Source organism: Panthera pardus, unplaced genomic scaffold (genome assembly GCF_024362965.1).
Source record: "Panthera pardus isolate Hobbes unplaced genomic scaffold, ASM2436296v1 HiC_scaffold_24, whole genome shotgun sequence".
NCBI lineage: Eukaryota > Metazoa > Chordata > Mammalia > Carnivora > Felidae > Panthera > Panthera pardus.
In genome coordinates this window covers 67,355,933-67,376,788 of record NW_026526810.1, presented here as the reverse complement: position 1 = coordinate 67,376,788, position 20,856 = coordinate 67,355,933, and the positions used below count along the sequence as shown (strand labels likewise).

The 20,856-nt window shown below is 41.0% G+C and overlaps 1 long non-coding RNA gene across 1 annotated transcript in view; it reads right to left on the bottom strand.

Moving 5' to 3' along the window:
* The window catches only part of LOC109254954 (uncharacterized), a 68,463-nt gene extending 48,273 nt beyond the window's left edge, over positions 1-20,190 (bottom strand). Inside the window, exon 1 of the long non-coding RNA XR_008417164.1 lies at positions 19,527-20,190. This is a non-coding gene — a long non-coding RNA (uncharacterized LOC109254954). The remainder of the gene's footprint in view (positions 1-19,526) is intronic.
* Between the last annotated feature and the right edge of the window lie 666 nt (positions 20,191-20,856).

The following is a 20,856-nucleotide window of genomic DNA, read 5'->3' as shown; positions in this document are numbered from 1 at the left end:
GTATTCATAATTTCAAATTTTCACATGATTTCCTTTTTTTTCTCTTTCCCCTTTTTTCTCTAGTCTATCAAGCCCACTTTCAACACCCAAACAAAAACACACCTAGGATCTATAATCATTTATTCGATTGTTTTTTTATGTGTTTTCAATTTTTTAATTTTAAGATTTTTTTAATTTTAATTTTTTCTACCTCATTAATTCCTTTTCTCTCTGCAAAATAACAAAACAAAGGAATTCACCCTAAAAGAAAGAGCAGAAGGCATGACAGCCAGGGACTTGACCAACACAGATACAAGCAAGATGTCTGAACCAGAATTTAGAATCCGGTAATAAGAATACGAGCTGGAGTCAAAAATAGATTAGAATCCCTTTCTGTGGAGATAAAAGAAGTAAAAACTAGTCAGGATGAAATAAAAAATGCTATAACTTAGCTGCAATCACGAATGGATGCCGTGGTGGCAAGGATGGATGAGGCAGAACAGTGAATCAGCAATACAGAGGACAAACTTATGGAGAATAATGAAGCAGAAAAAAAGAGGGAGATGAAGGCAAAAGAGCACAATTTGCAAATTAGAGAAATCAGTGACTCATTAAAAAGGAACAACATCAGAATCATAGGGTCCCAGAAGATGAAGAGAGAGAAATAGGCTTAGAAGGGTTATGGGAGCAAATCACAGCAGAAAACCTTCCTAACCTGGGGAAAGACACAGACATCAAAATCCAGAAAGCACAGAGGACCCCCATTAGATTCAACAAAAACCAACCATCAACAAGGCATATCATAGTAAAATTCACAAAATACTCAGGCAAGGAGAGAATCATGAAGCCAGCAAGGGAAAAAAAGTCCCTAACCTACAACGGAAGACAGATCAGGTTTGCAGCAGACCTATCCATAGAAACCTGGCAGGCCAGAAAGAAGTAGCAGGATACATTCAGTGTGCTGAATCAGAAAAATATGCAGCCAAGAATTCTTTCTCCAGCAAGGCTGTCATTCAAAATAGAAGGAGAGATACAAAGTTTCCCAGACAAACAAAAATTAAAGGAGTCTGTGACCACTAAACCAGCCCTGAGAGAAATTTTAAGGAGGACACTCTCAGGGGAGAAAAGATGAAAATACAAATACATACATACATACATACATACATACACACACACACACACACACACACACACACACACACACACCAAAAGTAACAAAGATTAGAAAGGACCAGAGAACACCACCAGAAACTCCAACTCCACAAGCAACATAATGGCAATGAATTCATATCTTTCAGTACTCACTCTAAACATCAATGGACTCAATGCTCCAATCAAAAGACATAGGGTAACAGAATGGAGAAGAAAACAAGATCCATCTATATGCTGTTTACAAGAGACCCACTTTAGACCTAAAGACACCTTCAGATTGAAAATAAGGGGATGGAGAACCATCTATCATGCTAATGGTCAACAAAAGAAAGCCACAGTAGCCATACTTATATCAGACAATCTAGACTTTAAAATAAAGACTGTATCAAGAGATGCAGAAGGGCATTATATCATAATCAAGGGGTCTATCCACCAAGAAGACCTAACAATTGTAAACATTTATGTGCCAAATGTGAGAGCACCCAAATATATAAATCAATTAATCACAAACATAAAGAAACTCATTGATAGTAATACCATAATCGTAGGAGACTTCAACACCCCACCCACAGCAACGGACAGATCATCTAATCAAAAAATCAACAAGGAGACAATGGCTTTGAATGACACACTGGACCAGATGGACTTAACAGATATATTCAGAACATTTCATCCAAAAGCAGCAGAATATACACTCTTCTCTAGTGCACATGGAACATTCTCGAAAATAGACCATATACTGAGACACAAATCAGCCCTCAGCAAGTACAAAAAGATCGAGATCATACGTGCATATTTTCAGACCACAATGCTATGAAACTTGAAATCAACCACAAGAAAAAATTTGGAAAGGTAACAAATACTTGGAGACTGAAGAACATCCTACTAAAGAATGAATGGGCTAACCAAGAAGTTAACGAGGAAATTAAAAAGTATATGGAAGTCAATGAAAATGATAACACCACAACCCAAAACCTCTGGGATACAGCAAAGGCAGTCATAAGAGCAAAGTATATAGCAATCCAGGCCTTCCTAAAGAAGGAAGAAAGATCTCAGATAAACAACCTAACCTTACACCTTAAGGAGCTGGAAGAAGAACACCAAATAAAACCAGCAGAACACAGGAAATAATAAAGATTAGACAGAAATTAATGCTATTGAAACCAAACAAAAAACAAAAAACAGTAGAGCAGATCAATAAAACCAGAAGCTGGTTCTTTGAAAGAATTAACAAAATTGATAAACCACTAGCCAGTCTGATCAAAAAGAAAAAGGAAAGGACCCAAATAAGTAAAATCAAGAATGAAAGAGGAGAGATCACAACCAACACAGCAGAAATTAAAAATAAAATAAGTGAATATTATCAGCAATTATATGCCAATAAAATGAGCAATCTGGAAGAAATGGACAAATTCCTAGTAACATATACACTACCAAAACTGAAACAGGTAGAAATAGAAAATTTGAACAGACCCATAACTAGTAAGGAAACCGAATTAGTAATCAAAAATCTCCTAAAAAACAAGAGTCCAGGGCCAGATGGCTTTCCGGGGGAATTCTACCAAACATAAGGAGGAGTTGACAACTATTCTCTTGAAGCTACTCCAAAAAACAGAAATGGAAGGAGAACTTCCAAACTCCTTCTATGAAGCCAGCATTACCTTGATTCCAAAACCAGACAGAGACCCCACTAAACAGGAGAACTATAGACCAATTTCCCTGAAGAACATGGATGCAAAAATCCTCAACAAGATATTAGCCAACCGGATCCAACAATACATTAAAAAAATTATTCACCACGACCAAGTGGGATTTATACCTGGGATACAGGGCTGGTTCAATAGCCACAAAACAATTAACATGATTCATCACATCAGTAAAAGAAAGGACAAGAACCATATGATCCTCTCAATAGATGCAGACAAAGCATTTGACAAAATACAGCATCCTCTCTTGATAAAAACCCTCAAGACAGTAGGGATAGAAGGAGCATACCTCAAGATGACAAAAGCCATATGTGAACGACCCAACACTAATATCATCCTCAATGGGGAAAAACTGAGAGCTTTCCCCCTAAGGTCAGGAACAAGACAGGGATGTCCACTGTCACCACTGTTATTCAACATAGTGTTGGAAGTCTCAGCCTCTGCAATCAGACAACACAAAGAAATAAAAGGTATCCAAATCGGCCAGGAGGAGGCCAAACGTTCACTCTTCATACATGACATGATACTCTATATGGAAAACCCTAAAGATTTCACCAAAAAACTGCTAGAACTGATTCATGAATTCAGCAAAGCCGCAGGATATAAAATCAACGCACAGAAATCGGTTGCATTCCTATACACCAACAATGAAGCAACAGAAAGAGAAATCAAGAAATCCATCCCATTTACAGTTGCACAAAAAAAACATAAAATACCTAGGAATAAATCTAACCAAACAAGTGAAAAATCTATACGCTGAAAACTATAGAAAGCTTATGAAAGAAATTGAAGACGACACCAAAAAATGGAAAAGATTCCATGCTCCTGGGTAGCAAGAACAAATATTGTTAAAATGTCGATAATACCCAAAGCAATCTACATATTCAATACAATCCCTATCAAAATAACACCAGCATTCTTCACAGAGATAGAACAAACAATCCTAAAATTTGTCTGGAACCGGAAAAGACCCCGAATAGCCAAAGCAATCTTGAAAAAGAAAACCAAAGGAGGAGGCATCACAATCCCAGACTTCAAGCTATACTACAAAACTGTAATCATCAAGACAGTATGGTACTGGCACAAGAACAAACACTCACATCAATGCAACAGAGAACCCGGAAATGGACCCACAAACGTATGGCCAACGCATCTTTGACAAGGCAGGAAAGAATACCCAATGGAATAAAGACAGTCTCTTCAGCAAGTGGTGCTGGGAAAACTGGACGGCGACATGCAGAAGAATGAACCTGGACCACTTTCTCACACCAGACACAAAAATAAACTCAAATTGGACAAAAGACCTCAATGTAAGACAGGAGGCCATCAAAATCCTCAAGGAGAAAGCAGGCAAAAACCTCTTTGATCTTGGCTGCAGCAACTTCTTACTCAACACGTCTCCAGAGGCAAGGGAAACAAAAGCAAAGATGAACTACTGGGACCTCATCAAAATAAAAAGCTTCTGTACAGCGAAGGAAACAATCAGCAAAACTAAAAGGCAACTGACATAATGGGAGAAGATATTTGCAAATGACATATCAGATAAAGGGTTAGTATCCAAAATCTATAAAGAACTGATCAAACTCAACACCCAAAAAACAAATAATCCAGTGAAGAAATGGGCAAAAGACATGAATAGACACTTCTCCAAAGAAGACATCCAGATGACCAAATGACACATGAAGAAATGCTCAACATCACTCATCATCAGGGAAATACAAATCAAAACCACTGCGAGATACCACCTTACACCTGTCAGAATGGCTAACATTAACAACTCAGGAAGCAACAGATGTTGTCGAGGATGCGGAGAAAGAGGATCTCTTTTGCATTGTTGGTGGGAATGCAAGCTGGTGCAGCCACTCTGGAAAACAACATGGAGGTTCCTCAAAAAACTAAAAATACAACTACCCTATGACCCAGCAATTGCACTGCTAGGTATTTATCCAAGGGATACAGGCATTTTGTTTCAAAGGGACATGTGCACCCCAATGTTTATAGCAGCACTCTCAACAATAGCCAAAGTATGCAAAGAGCCCAAATGTCCATCAATGGAATGGATAAAGAAGATGTGGTGCATATATATATATATACAATGAAGTATTACTCGGCAATCAAAAAGAATGAAATCTTGCCACTTGCAACTACGTGGATGGAACTGGAGGGTATTATGCTGAGTGAAATTAGTCAGAGAAAGACAAATATCATATGACTTCACTCATATGAGGAGCTTAAGAGACAAAACAGATGAACATAAGGGAAGGGAAACAAAATTAATATAAAAACAGGGAGGGGGACAAAGCATAAAAGACTCATAAATATGGAGAACAAACAGAGGGTTACTGGAGGGGTTAGAGGGAGGATGGGCTAAATGGGTAAGGGGCATTAAGGAAACTATTCCTGAAATCATTGTTGCGCTATATGCTAACTAATTTGGATGTAAATTTAAAAAAATAAAATTAAAAAAAAATCCCAAGCCGGCTCTGACACAGGGCAGGATCCCACAACCCTAGGTTCATGATCTGAGCCAATATCGAATCGGATGCTCAACTGACTGAGCCACCCTGGCACCCCACCTTTCCCCAAACTCTTAATATGGGTATAAGTTCTAGACAATTGTTGACATTTATGTTACACTTAGATGGGATACCTCAACCACACTGTGTTTAGCATGCCACTGGAACACAGCAGTGTTTGGTGTGTTATCCTGGGTAAAAATAAGAATATATATTGGCATCAGCTTGAATCTGAAGAAAGATATGCTGGATGGATAAATAAGCAATTAATAATAGTGGTGCCATTCATGGTACAGATGTAAGCAGATGGAGAACAGGGGTTGGAGGCACATTTCACTGTACACACACGCATGTGCGTGCACACACAGAAACTCCTGTACACATCTACATATGATTTTTTTGTCACCGTGTGAATGTATTACCTATTTTAATTAAAACAACAATGAAAAAGGAGTAGGACTAATATGGGTAACTCAAGGGGAACCCCTCTCAATACTATGTTTTGGGAATGCTCACCAATTTTATTAGGGGTTTTTATAAATTTGAAATTTTCCTTGTATCTACAAAAAGGAGACATAAAAACACAAAAAACATATGACCTTTAACATCAGCACATAAGAGTTATCCAAAAGTGCTTTCTTCACATGTGCTTGGGCTGGAAACAAATCACGTATGCTTTAGCTGAACTTTATCGTTAACGATTCTGATGATTCTGAATACAGCATCTATTTGCCTCATTTGTCTCAGTTCCAGTCAGACTACATGCTGCATAATGCATCAAAGTTATATTTATTTATAGCCTATTAGTCACACAAGCTCTTTATGGAGATGCTGGAAGAACTTTTTTGAAAATTGGGAAATAGATTTTATGGTCTAATTTTCCTCCCCTCTGTATATGCTTCTAACAGTGGGATGTTCCAAGGTCATTTTCAACCATTGTGTCTAAAATCAAGACTCTGAATGCCCTAGTTCTGAGAGCAGAGGCCTAATGGTGATATTTTGTATAAAAATCTGTGGGGAAAGAGGGTTTGAGCAACCTCCAACCTAAGACCAGAGGTCCTCCCAAGACCCCCCTCTTTAAATCTGCCATCTTTATTCGCAGGTAGAAGTGACCAAGGATCATGAAATAACTGCTTAGTCACACTGGAAACTGATGTACATAAACAGTATCAACAGAAAGGATCAAATCAAAGCAAGTTACAGAAATAATCCCCTATACCACCACCCCCTCCCAAATATAGTGAGAAGTAACCCCAAATGTTTCAGAATGAGGGATGATCACACACTGCAGGTGGTGGGACTGACGCTTACCTCCTGAATTCCAGGAGGGAGGGAGTCATGCCTGAGCCCGTTTTGGTCCAAAGGAGGTAGAGGGAATTCAAGGGAGAGAAAATAGCCTTGCTATTTTCCTGGGAGGGACAGAGGCCAGCAGAATATCTGTGTTAATCCCATCCAGTAATTTTTTTTTCTACATTTGAGATGCTACATTTTTCATCTCTAGAAGTTCCATTTGGTTCTTTTTTTTTCCAGAACTTACTTGTTTCTCCTCATTATACTCAGGTTTTCCTTAAAATCCTTGAGGATATATAATAGCTGAAGTCCTTGTCTGCTTATTGAATCATCTTTATTATTTCAGGGTCTGTTTCTATTGACTGATTATTCTACTGGTCATGCAGTACATTTTCTTGTTTCCTGGAATATCTAATAACTTTTCATTGGCTGCTGGACATCATGAAGGTTATGTTGTTGAGCGCTGGATTGGTTGCATTCCGTTAAAGAGTGTTTGCCTTTTTCTGGCAGGCAGTTAAGTAAAACTACCTTTATTCACAGATGACATGATAGTTATAGAAAATACTATAGAAGCCATAAAAAAAAATTGTAGGACTACTAAATGAGTCCAGCAAGTTCACAGGACACAAATTCAATATAAAAAGTAAATTGTTCCAGGGGCACCTGAGTGACTCAGTCAATTAAGCTCAGGTCTCGGGCTCAGGTCATGATCTCACAGTTTGTGAGTTCAAGCCCCACGTCAGTCTCTGTGGTGACAGCTCGGAGACTGGTGCCTGCTTCGGATTCTGTGTCTCCCTCTCTCTCTGCCCCTCTCCTGCTCACACTCTGTCTCTCTCTCTCTCTCTCTCTCTCTCCTTCAAAAATAAACATTTTTTTAAAAAATAAAAAAATTTTAAAAATAAGTAAATAAATTGCTCCAGCTAATATTAGATGCAGATTATTTTGTGTAATGGCTACAGCCAAAACTCGAACAGGAATAATATCATTTAGATAGTCTCCATGTTGTTTGATTGAATGTGCAGTACCCAGACTATACAGTAAATATCACAAGTGGAAATGAAGCGAAGAAGATGCCCTCATTCAACAGGAAGTGTTAAAAATCAGTTATAAATCAAATTTCAGGAAAAACAGTCATCTGTGGAAATAATAACTTTTCTAAAAGGAGGATAAAAATTAAACAGCTACCCCCAACATCCTTACGTTGTGCACAAGTATTTGAGTTCTTGGGGACAAAAGCATGTATTACAGTTCACTTTCCACGCCAAAAACTCTGTATTAAATCAACAGGGCAACCATGTTTCCTTGGTTGCCTAAAATTTTCATGTATTCATTCATTCAACCAATATTTGTTGAATGCCAGGTGTACAGGAGAACATATTGTGATTCGGGGCTAGCAGGATAGATAAATGAGTCAGACACTGTTTTGGCCCTTAAGAAGCCTACATGTGAAACAGGAGAGGAACAAGTATAAAAGCAACTTTAATATAAGGTTAAAGATATCATCATCATTTCTGCCCTGCCCCTGTCTCCCTAAGTGCAATCTGTCCTCACCCCTCCCCAACTTTCCCCTCAACTGTGGCATGGGGGAGCAAATGGACATCTGTGGGGGACTGACTGCTAGTGTTCTAATTTTAGCTCTGGTCATCATCCTCGTTGCGATGCACCGTTGGGGCTGCGCTCATTGACTCGTTAGAGACTATTGAGTGCCCACTGTCTGCCAGGCCCCAGTCTGGCTCTGGGGACTGAAAAAGCAGTGCAGCGGACAAGATAAGACACTGTGTTTCAGACCTCACCTCACTCCACTTTAGCTTGACTCTGTGCTCTCTCTTCATCTGGGTCACCAGCACTTCAAGAAACTGGCATATACCCTGAAACCCTCTACCTGAGACAGTAAAACCGGTTTAAGGAAAGGCAGCAAGGAAGGGTGGGGAGAAGGATTTACTTGGTAAAGAACACAATCCCGAAGGCCTAGAGAGATATGTGCATGTGTGCATACATATCCACATCTGTCCACACACAGACATATGATGAAAGGCCATGAATATCTTTTTTTTTTCCTTTTTTTCTTTCCCTTCTCTATTCCCCGCTTTCCCCCCTAGAGCCAAGAGGGTAATCTGAAATGTGTTTATAATTTTTTGGTTTGGGGGCTTGTCTGTTCAGCCAAATCTCTACCTTCTGTGTGTCTATCCCTACCTCCTGGCACGGATGGACTCCTGCAATCCTTGGTTATGCATAATTCCTTCTTCAGTGATAGCTGATCAAATCAGGGTGACCATCTGACCCAAGGATCATCGGTGAGCTTCTTCTGCCTCCAAGAATTTGGAATTGGTGCACAAAAGCCATTATAACTCTATGTTGAGAAATTAAAATTTTTTTTCTTTAATATTTTACTTATTTTTTGAGAGAGAGCACGTAAGCGGGAGAGGGGCAGAGAGAGAGGGAGACAGAGGATCCAAAACAAGCTCTGTGCTGACAGGCTGACAGCAAGGAGCCCGATGTGGAGCTCAAACTCATCAACAGTGAGATCATGACCTGAGCTGAAGACGGACGCTCAACCAGCGGAGCCACCCTGGTGCCCCTGTTGGGGAATTTTAAAGCGAGGGCTGGAGGGGCCAAATTTAACCTGAGGTCAAAGGGAGCAGAGAAAGCTGGTAGCAAAGAGGGGGATGAAAGGGGTATTCGCCCAGAGGCATGCAGAGGTGACAGACTAGGTAGCCCCAAAGGAACATAGATGGCAGCCACTGCTTGGCCAACTGGTCCTGCTTTGCACCCTTTGAAAGCCCTGGCTACACTTCCAACCCACGAGTTCTGTAGCAATCACTTTATCTTTCCAACAACCCTCCATTTTTTTTAACTTCTTTGTTTAAATTAGTGGATTGGGTTTCTTTTTCCCACAAATATTCTCTCAGATATGATATTTCATTCTTCTGGTTAGTGTGATTTTCAAGTAATTCCTACTACCTCCCAGTGATGAATCAATCTGAAGATTCAGGCTTAAACACAGGATAAAAGCCAGAGAAAATGCTACTAAAGGAAATTTGGCTGATATCTTTGCAAATAAAAATCTATCATGTGTTTGTGTCCTCCTCCCTGCCCAAATTCATGTGGAAACCTTAACTTTCAATAGGATGGTATTAGGAGGTGAGGCCTTTCGGAGGTACTAGGTTTAAATGAAGTCATGAGTATGGAGTCCCCATGATGGGACCAGTGTCCTTGAAAGAATAGAAAGAACAATGTCTCCTCATTTGTTTGTTTTTTTTTTTTTTAACATTTATTTATTTCTGAGAGACAGAGAGAGACAGCACAAGCAGGGGAGGGACAGAGAGAGAGGGAGACACAGAATCCGAAGCAGGCTCCAGGCTCTGAGCTGTCAGCACAGAGCCCAGTGCAAAGCTGGAACCCACGAACCATGAGATCATGACCTGAGCTGAAGTCAGACACTTAACTGACTAAGCCACCCAGGCACCCCCAATGTCTTCTCATTTGAAGGCACATCTGCAAACCAAGAATAGAGCCCTCAGCAAGAAACTGACTGCGTTGGCACCATAACCTCAGATTTCCAGCCTCTAAAACTGTACAGAATAAATGTTTGTTGTTTAAGCTACCCAGTCTATGGTAATTTGTTAAGGCAGCCGGAGCTGACTAGGACTCAGGATGTCATGTCCATATCACTTGAGAGGAGGACACGGGCCAAGCCCAGGAAGGTTGGGAGGGACAGCAGACCAAGCTGTAAGCCCAGACAAGTCACCATGGGCTAAGCTTTAGTCCTCACAAGAAGCTGTGGGACTCTGGGGAAAATTCTAATCTCCTGTGAGCCTCATATCTTTCCACTTTGCAAATGAGGAGGCACAAAATCAAATAATAGCGCACATTTCTCAGGCTTACAATCAGTAATCTATCTATGATTTTTTTTTCTGCAAGAAAATATTAATGCAGAGCCTCTTCCTTATTATTTTTAAATGGAAACCTTAGCAGTATACCTGAACTAAAAAGCCCATTCATCTTCCTGAAACAGAATTAAAACACCCATATTATAAGTAACAAACTCTCACATTAAAATGGAAAAAGCTTAGAATGTCACCCCCTCATCACCAAATGGTTAAAGAGGTTGCTGACAAGTTGTAGCTGGATATAATTGGTGACTTGGCCTCTCTGTGACAATAAGGCTATTCCAAAACATCTATACATGTAATTCTGGTGCTCTGCCAAGTACATTCGGAATGTTAACTCAAGACTTCTCCTTAGGGGCACCTGGGTGGCTCAGTCAGTTAAGCATCTAATTTTGGCTCAGGTCATGATCTCACAGTCTGTGAGATCATGGGGCTCTCTGCTGTCAGCACAGGGTCCTCTTCAGGTCCTAAGTCTCCCTTTCTCTCTACCCTTTCCCCACTGACATTCTGTCTCTGTCTCTCAAAAATAAACATTTTTTTAAAAAGGACTTCTCCTTCATGTCATTTCATTTAACATGATGTACTCGCTTGGGCGGGGGGTGTAATATATACTTTTTAAATGTAAAAACCAGCTGAAATGTTTTAAGAAATATGTGCTTTGTGAAGTTTGGGTTATTCGAGCCAAGAGGGAAATTTCTCCTGGGAGACTGGTGACAGGGCAGACAGGGCAGGACTCTGTACGTGGAGGCACTGGTAAGTGAAAGAGCTTACTAACACTCTCTTTACCTTGTATCTAAAGATCACCTCAGGCATATGCAAGAAGGCAGACAAAGCAGACAGAGGCTGAGAATATTAATGGAAGAACAAGAGCAATAGTCTCCAATATCTGATTAGTGATTTTCAATTTATAAACCACTTCCAGGCACATTATCTCCTGATTGCCATAAAATTCCTTTGAGGCAGAAGGAATGCTTTTTTCTAATCTTTATCTATGAGGAAGCCAAGCTTTAGCCAGGCTAAGTGACCAGCCCAAAGTCACTCACCTGGCATCCCTGGCAAGAATGGAGTCCTCTGACCCCCAGGCTCTTGACGCTAGTTCTCAAGTCACACTTGGAAGTTGACCTCTCTCACTGGTTCCACCGCACCAGGGAATGCCCGATCAACTTGGCCAGGCCAGAGCCTATACCTTCATCCATCTCTAGTCAATAACCTTTGTCTGGCACATGGCACCCTGCTCAACAGGGTCTGTTGGTCTCAAGTTCACAAAGAGATCTCTGACCACAACTTTCCTGAAACAGCAAAGTTTCCTTGTAAGCCCACAGGCCTGGGCCAAGACCCAAAGGTGAGAACCTCCCATCTGTCTTTGCCTTCCTCCCTACAGTGTTCACGTGTGGCTCAGCACAGCAAAACTGATTTCACTCCCGCTGTATGTCTAACACAGGTCAACAGAGGGGCTCTGCTCCCTGGAGTCACTCAGGGCCTCAGGTTAACAGAGGCGACACCTTGATATTACTTCTGTGATGACCAAAGCAGTGGAAATCAGCTTGGAGTGACCCACATCACTTCTGCCGGTGCCTCTTTGGCCAAAACCAATCACACGTCGGTGCCTGGCTTCAAAGAGAGTGGGAAGCGTGATTCTCTGTGTGCCTGGCAGGAAAAGCAGAATACTGATGGCCAGCATGATGACAACTACACAGTCCAGTCCTCATCTGATGCTGAGTCTCCTGGTAACAGCCCCATGGGGTTCAATCCAGTCTTTACCTAACTTCTCCCATAACCAGAAGCTCCCCATCTCATAAACAGCTGATCTAAAGAGAGCTCTATTAGAAACAAAAATTCTTAAAAATAACAACAACAAAAAATGGCTCTGTAACTTTTATACCTTAGTATTTATTCTTTACTCAGGGTCTAAAGATAAATTTTGTTGAATAATAAAAGATGTTCAAACATTTGATGAAAACAATTGCACTCATTTGTATACTTATCAAACAATGTCAGATCCCTGCTCCCCCAAAAGATGTTGGGTAGAAGATAGGTAACCAAGATCACAGTACCTTTATGGCACTGGATATGGCATAATCCTGTAATGTCACTGAAGGAAAAAATCAGGGGTCTTGGGGCACCTGGCTGACTCAGTCAGTAGAGTATATGACTCTTGATCTCAAGGTTGTACGTTCAAGCCCCACATTGGATGTAGAGATTACTTAAAAATAAAAATCTTAAAAAAAAATCAGGGTCTCAAAGTTGAGGGAGGTGGATCAAAGGGAGGCTGTAAAGAAGCTTTCTGGAAAAAGACAACTGGTAGTTTTGTTAGCACAACAAGGGAGGAGCCAGCTCAGAAGATAAGACTAATACCAGGCGGGCAGAGGAAACAATTTCTATTAGGTGACCTAGGTGCAAGACTGCATGATGCATTCAGGGAAGTATAAAAATAACTGAACACAGGATGTCCTCTGGGGAGGAACTGGAGATGAGGTAGCATCATATCATGGAGAGCCTTGGGGCTAAGCTGAGAGTCTGGAATCCTGGAAGCTATTGGTGTATTTTAAGCATAAAATTGACATATGCTGGGACACCTGTGTGGCTAAGGTTAAGAGAACCACTCTTGATTTCAGCTTAGTTCATGATCTCATGATTCATGAGATCGAGCCCCAAGCTGGGCTCTATGCTTGGGATTCTGTCTCTCCCTCTCTGATAAAAAAAATATAAAAACTTTCAATATGATGACAAAGGAGAGAAAAAAAACTTTCATAGCATAGGAGACATTCCTAAAGATCTTGGAGATGTTCAGCCTTAAGGAAAGAGAAAATTAGAAAATTGGACAGTGGTTTTCAAATATTTGGACAATTAAGTGGAAGATCAGGACTTTGCATCTATTGTTGGACAATCCAAAGAAGCAGATTTCTATTTAATATAACACGACCAGAAATTCTTTCCTGTGAGTTAGAGTACCTCCCCCCACTCCATAATTGGAAGTATTCATATGTGAGGAAGATCCCTCTGGTTAGGGATGCCACAGAAAGGGTTGCAGACTACCTCCAAGGATCTTGCCCACTCTGGTTCTCTTCCATGGGCTCAGAACACAAGGGTTACAATTCCAGCGAGAGAGTACTTATTTCAAAAAGTCACATTTTTAAAAGTTCAAATAAATATAATCAGCTTGAAAGTCAAGTATCCAGCTGGAGTAAACAAATTTCAACACTGTGGGAACATTTAAAATGTGAAGAAATGATGAGTACAAGAATTCTTATAATTATGCAGGTTAAGTGCCCTAATGAAACTCGATGTGAATCTGTAGAATAGTAATCAGTAGAATGTGTGGTTATAAAAAGCAATGAGACAAGATGACCCATGTTCAGTTTTTTCCAGAAAGAGATAATCAGTCATGTAGAGGAAATGAAACGATAGAGTCCAGACCGCCCTGACCACATTGCTCCCTGCAGCAGAGCCTCCTTCAGGATGAGAGAGCAAACCGCACCTTCCTTGTACATTGTGGGCAGAAAGTAATGGGAGATTTATAACCGTTGGCCAGAAAGAACCTCCCTTTCCTACTTACTAATGCCTGAATTAATTCTGCCACGGTCACCCTGGGAGGAAGAGTAGGGAGAGGAGGAGGAAGAACCAAGCCCAGAAATATCAAGACAACTTCATTGTTTTAACGTGTTCAGACCTCTGCTCCCTTTGATGGAAATGACACTTCAGGAGGTCAGAGGTGGGCTTATCTATTGAGCTATGCCCTAAGTGGACAGACACTGGGGAGGGTCTATTTCTGAAAAATTGTGGGCAATTATAGATCATAGTAAAAACAGAACTGCCACCAAGAAACTGTTCCTTCCTTGTTGTGTGTTACATCTCCTACTTCTTAAAACCTCTCCCATGAGATGGACTTGCTATCCCTGCATGGTCACTCTCCAATCTGCAGGGGCCTCCTCCTTCATCCTAGCTGTCTTCTCCTTTGTTAGCTTGTGTCCTTGAAACAAGAATGGCTTAAAAGGGAATAATTTAATTCCAGCGCCCTCTGCTGGCCCTACAGAAGGGCAAGCTGCCTTAAACTAGATCAGTAGTTGCCAAATTTCTCACTACCAGGAAGCCATTTTATTGTTTTATGATTTTGTTAACCCCAGGGACACTCCCACCACACACACACACACACACACACACACACACACACACACACACACTTTGAAACTGATCTTTCAGGGAAACTCCCTCTGTTAAGTAATTATTAATTTGTTTACCAATTTCATGCATAAAAGTTATGGAAAACTGCCAATCAGAACCTGTAATCAACATGCAGTAGCTTAGTACACAAAGTTATTTATTTCTAATCAGACATAAAAATTCACCTTTTACCTCACCTGTAAACCTTATTGTGGGTATGTGTGCAATTTTTGTAAGGCTTCTTAACATACTACAAATAATTTAAAGACCTGCTTCCTACCTGGGGATCCAAGGGCTCCAGGGTTCGAACCACCAAGTTAGAATACCTCAGCATCTAAATAACAGGCATATTTTTAAAAATTCTTACTTTACTAGTGAGCACGTCTGCATGATGGCCGAATGTTTTCTGCCACTTGGATATAATTCTTCAAATTACTTTGGTGTATTAACTGGTCACATAGCAACCTGAAAGGCTAATACAACATCCAGAGTTGTGCATGTACGAACTGAGTTTTCGGGTACCAGCTTAGTGTTAGCAATGAGTAGCCGGACAGTAGTAGTGATGGTGGAGATCCATGCATCTGGGAGGTGGGAGGGGTACATGACTAGCGACATCTGAAATCCAGTTCTCGGTTGGCTTCTTGGCTCAGTGCCCTAGCAATTTCAACTCCATCAAAGTATGGTTCCATGAGTGGAAAGCTGGTGTATTCAAAGAAGAAAAGAGAGGAAGAGAGCGAAACATGGTAAGGCTCAACAGACTGTGTGGGATGGGGCCTGTGTGGGATATGGGTCAAGGAAGGCAGGAGAGTAGGGAAGTCTAGAAGTAGAATAGACAAGGAGTTCACTGAGGGCAGGACTGGGTTTTGTCCATTGTTTTAACCCCCATAACTGACACAATGCCTTGCACACAATAGTCTCTCAAATATTTGTTGAATTTTTATAGGTATTACACTTACCAATTCGAGAAATGCTTTTAGCTGGGTGCAAAGCCCTACCAGTGACTACTGAGAGAATAGCCAAGGATAGCTTGTTCAGTGGTGGAACTGAGTTTACTGTTTGGTTAAGTTTTGTAGGGAAAGGTTTCATTTTTGGAAAAAGATAAATGTATCTCAGAATGGTTTTCAGTTTTCAGTGTTTGAGTTTTCCCTTTTACAGTAAAAGATATTTTATTATAATATAACATACAAATGGAAAATTATACACAGTGAACACAACTATATAACCAGCACTTAGATCAAGAAACAGATTATCTTGGTTTCCTAATGTTTATTTATTTTGAGAGAAAGAGAGAGGGGGATGGATGGAGAGAGAATCCCAAGCAGGCTCCATGCTGTCAGCACAGAGCCCAAAGCAGGGCTCGAACATGAGATCATCATGAACTGAGCCAAAACCAAGAGTCCCATGCTTAACCAACTGAGCCACCCAGGCACCCCCATCTTGGCATCCTAGAAGCCCTAGTGGTGTCTCCTTCCTGTCACAATCTGACCCTCACCTCTATCTGACCTCACTCCTACTATCAGACCCCCACCCCTACTCTTCAACACCCACCCCTAGTGTCTGACCCCTGCCACTACTATCCTGACTTCTAACACCATAAATTAGTTTTGCCTATTTTTGAAATACACACACTTACTCTAGTATGTGTATACTCATATATACTCATAGTAGTATATACTCTACTGTGTGGATGGATTCTTTGACTCCACATTATTTTTGTGGAGGTAATTCACATTCTTAGTTTCAGTTTATTCATTCTCATTGCTGTATCTTACCTATAAATATGCTACAATTTTTAATTGCCTTCTTATGATGGGTTAGTTCTGGGTTTTTACTATTCTTTTTTTTTTTTTAAGCTTATTTATGTAAGTAATCTCTACACCCAACATGGGGCTTGAACTCTTGACCCCAAGATCAAGAGTCACATGCTCTTCCTACTGAGCCAGCCAGGCACCCCGGTGGTTTTTACTATTCTGAAGAGCACTGGCATGAGCACTCACACGTGGTTCTGTGCACACGTGCGTGTTTTGGTTGGGCACACATGTGGTAGAACTGCTGGGCCACAGGGCTTGCACATGACCAGCTTTTGCAGGTACCTCCAAAGAGTTTCACAAAGTGTGCCAATTTTTTGTTAGCTTTTGTACAAAGCTAGATGCCAGAGATGTGCAGAGGGGATAAAGATGGGGAGTGGGGAGATTATCCCTAGGCCTATGATTTGAAACCTAAAGGGACTTGATGGAAAGGAAGACGACAAAATAATCCTCAAAGGGACAGACCCCATCAATCATCCACTCATCACTGGAGTGATCTGGAAGCCTGCTTCCCAAGGATGATCAAGGAAGGCAGAATAATAATACAAAAGGTAGAGGAGAAGAAAAAGAAAAAGAAAAAGATCAGAATAGATGCTAACCCTGAATGCTAAGGCACCGCTGACAATTTTACCTTCATAAAAATGACATCGTAGTGTCCCAAAGGCCTGACTGTGATAGGGCAGATTAGACCAAAAATGCAGCATAATGTGCTCTATCTTTATACATGTGTGTTTATCACAAAATTTCCTGATATTGCTTGGGGCTTTGTAAGTACTTAAGATTATTAATCAGGACAGCTCCTCTGTATTAACTTTGGAGTAAGAACTTTCACTGTTGCTGATATTCACAGGAATAAATAAAAAACCTTATTGTTGAGTTTCTCCATTAGATTTTTGTAGAAAGTTTCATTTGCAAATAAGTAAACCAAATTAGAAATGCCAGATGTCCTCAGATAGGAGGATCCAATTTTCCATTTAAACCTGTTTGTCCATCTTTCAGCTGGATTCAGGACTTTTCTCTGAAAGTCTCCGGAAGTTCATTTGAGTGACTCAGAGCTAGCCCAGTCTGTGAGACTTGGTCAGCAAAAGGCACAGCCTTGCAAGGAGGAATGCAATGTTGTGTTTACAAAAGGAATTTGATTGCTAATAATGAATCCCTCTAAGTTATATGCATTTCATACTTATCTCCTTGCAATTGAGAAATGAATCCTATGGTGGTTCTGGTCTCTTGTCAGCTGAGGCTCTCTCTGACACTTTGCTATGACAGACAACTCCTACCTGAGTGCTGACCCCTACATATCTGCCTTGTCTCAAATTGGTTTTCAGCTCCGGGACGATTTGCTCTGCAGCGGATGTCGTCACCGAACAGATAGGGACTGCTTATGCTCACAGAGAGCGGTCAGGTTTACACTTGCATTCATTTCCTTGGGGCTATTTTGTGAATTAAACTTGGCACAGCCCTGCCTGTTTGCTTTTGATCTGACGTGCTGGACAAGGAGTTCAGTTCATTTACTGCCTCTCCAGCAACCGTGTCCAAGGGTATTATCCAGTAGGAGGTCTAAGGAAGCTGCCACTATCAGTGGCCAACAGGCACACTTGAAAATTCATGAACAATTTGTAAAAAGGCAAGAGTTCTTTCCCCCGACTGCCACAACACCGAGTTACTGGCTGAGCCCATACAAAGAGGGCAAAATCAACCCAGGCCAAAAATTTGGTAGTGGCTGCAAGGCACCATAAAGATCTAGAAGCTTCTGATTTGCCTCCAAATAATACCCAAGGTTACAAAGAACTGGAATTACTAAAACTTAGCTGGTCTCGCTGATATGCAAATCAATTTGTTTGCATGCTCCTAGTTATGAACATTCACCTTATGAGCTCTCATATGCATGGATACATTTGCAAAGCAACAACATCCAGCCTCCTGAAATCTTCTAGAGTTTTCCCCCAAATCAAGAAGTGACACTCTGCCCCTGCCTCACTGCTTGCTTGCTCTCTCTCATTCTCTATCAAAAATAAAAATAAACATTAAAAAAAAATTTTTTTAAAGAAGTGATACAGTTCTGGGTAAATACTGTCTAGGAGTAATTTAAGAAATTATGTATTAGGGGCACCTGGGTGGCTCAGTCAGTTGAGCATCCGACTTCAGCTCAGGTCATGATCTCACAGTCAGTGGGTTTGAGCCCCATTCTGTGCTGACAGCTCAGAGCCTGGAGCCTGCTTCAGATTCATTCTCTCTTTCTCTTTCTCTTTCTTTCTCTCTTTCTCTCTCTCTCTCTCTCTCTCTGCCTCTCCCCTGCTTGTGCTTTTTCTCTCTCAAAAATAAGTAAACATTTTTTAAAAAGAAATTATGTATCTATCTCACTCAACCAAATTGTCTTTCTCTTCTTTGGTAAATTTCTTCTGGGGGACTGCCCAGGCCACTCCTCCCACTTTTCTTGGGACTTTCCAGGTTTCAGACTCAGTTAATTCTATCTAAGCAACTCTGTTTCTCATATCAACACACACACATGCACACACACACTAACCCTCATCCCTCCTTCTGCTCTCTCTTTCAACTCTGGCCTGGTTACCTTTGGGAAACATTTTTTTCCCCTCTTAAAAAGTACTTTAATGGGCAGAACAACATGGAAGTTTTTTGTGTGTCTCGCGTCCATGAAATACAGCCAGACCAACATTAAACCATTCTGCATACCTAGAAAACTGATTGGAGGATTAACACAACAATCTCCACAATCTGAACTACAGAATTCAACAGGTACACAGCATGGAGAGGTGAACTTGGGGAGCGAGAAGCCGCGCGAAGGGAGGTTTTTTTGGCAACGGAGAGAGGATGGAGACGGGGGTGGGGAGAATACAGGAAAAGCACCCCTCCCCAAAAGCAGCTAGAGAGAAAGTGGAAAATTGGAAACAGCTGCAGGGACTAATCTAAAAAGGGAGAAAGGAGAAAGGAGAAAGGAGAGGGTTTAAATTCCATTAAAACTGTAAACAAGGGGCGCGCAGAGCCTGCAACTCTGCAGGTCCATACCTGGTGGTGCTCTGGTGGGAAAGGCGAATCCCCAGGAACGGAGTGGGGTCCAGGAGGTTCTCGGGCCACACAGGGAAAGGCGGTTCCACTGCTGGAAGGACATTTGGTAGAGACGGTTGAAGCCACCTAGTCCCAGCAGACCCCAGAAAATGGCCACATTCGCTGGTGCTGGAACAAGGTCATTAAGGGTAAAGCCTGGTGCCAGATGTGTGTTGTGATTTTCCATAATCTCTGAAAAGCTGCTGCTACACTATCTCGCGAACTTTTTCTGGGGCGAGCTGTCACCTGGCCACAGTCTCGGGGCACCGGCAGCAGCAGGGTCCAGCAAGCGTTCCTGGGTGCAGCCAACATTCGGCCATTGCTCATCTGGCCATTGCTCTGTGAGACCCTCCTGCAGAGGGGCGGAGCGGGTCAAAGCCGCAGTTCCTTTAGAAGTCAGGGGCCGGGGAAAACAGCCACATCTGAGACAAAATTCGGGAGAGAGGTACTGCCTGGGGCTTGGTCACGAACAGTGAAGAAGCGGGGAGCGGATGAAAGCTGAAGACAGAGGACGGGTGTGCGATTGCTGATCAGAGAGAACAGAATTCCCATACTAGAGACCAGATAACTGGGTGACGCCATTTTCACCGCTAAGGCGCATGCGCATATGCACCTACAAGCACCACAGCACTTCACCCCAGTAGGCTGGCAGCGCCATCTAGTGGAGAAGGGAGCGATTACACTAAACCTTCCCCAACTGGGCCAATCTCCCTCTTCAAGAACACAAGTCTCACCGCCTAGTTTATGGACTATAAAGTGCTACATAGACTGACTTCTAGGAAAAAACAGAATAATTTCAGTCCTATAGCAATCTGTTAGCAGGTCCATCTATTCAATTTTCTTTTTTTTCTCTCTTTTTCATTCTTTTCTTTTCCTTGAATACAGAAGGAGAAAAAATTCATTTTTATTTTAGATTTTTATTAAAAATATTTTTCTTTACTTTTTTTACTATATTTTTTACTTTTGTGTAAATTTTTTCAAATTCTATTTTACTTCCATCATTTTATTTTAGTCTGCTTAAGTGTATTCACTTTTTCAAATTTTCAACCGATTTCCTTTTGTTTTCTTTTTCTTTTTTCTCTTTTTCATTTCTTTTTCTTGAATGCTGAAAAAGAAAAACTTCATTTTTACCTTCAATTTCTATTAAAAATATTTTTCTTTAATTTTTTACTATATTTTTTGCTTTTATATAAATTTTCTCAAATTCTATTTTACGTCCATCATTTTATTTTAGTCTACTACAATGTATTCACTTTTTCAAATTTTCAAATGATTTCCTTCTTTTTTTCCC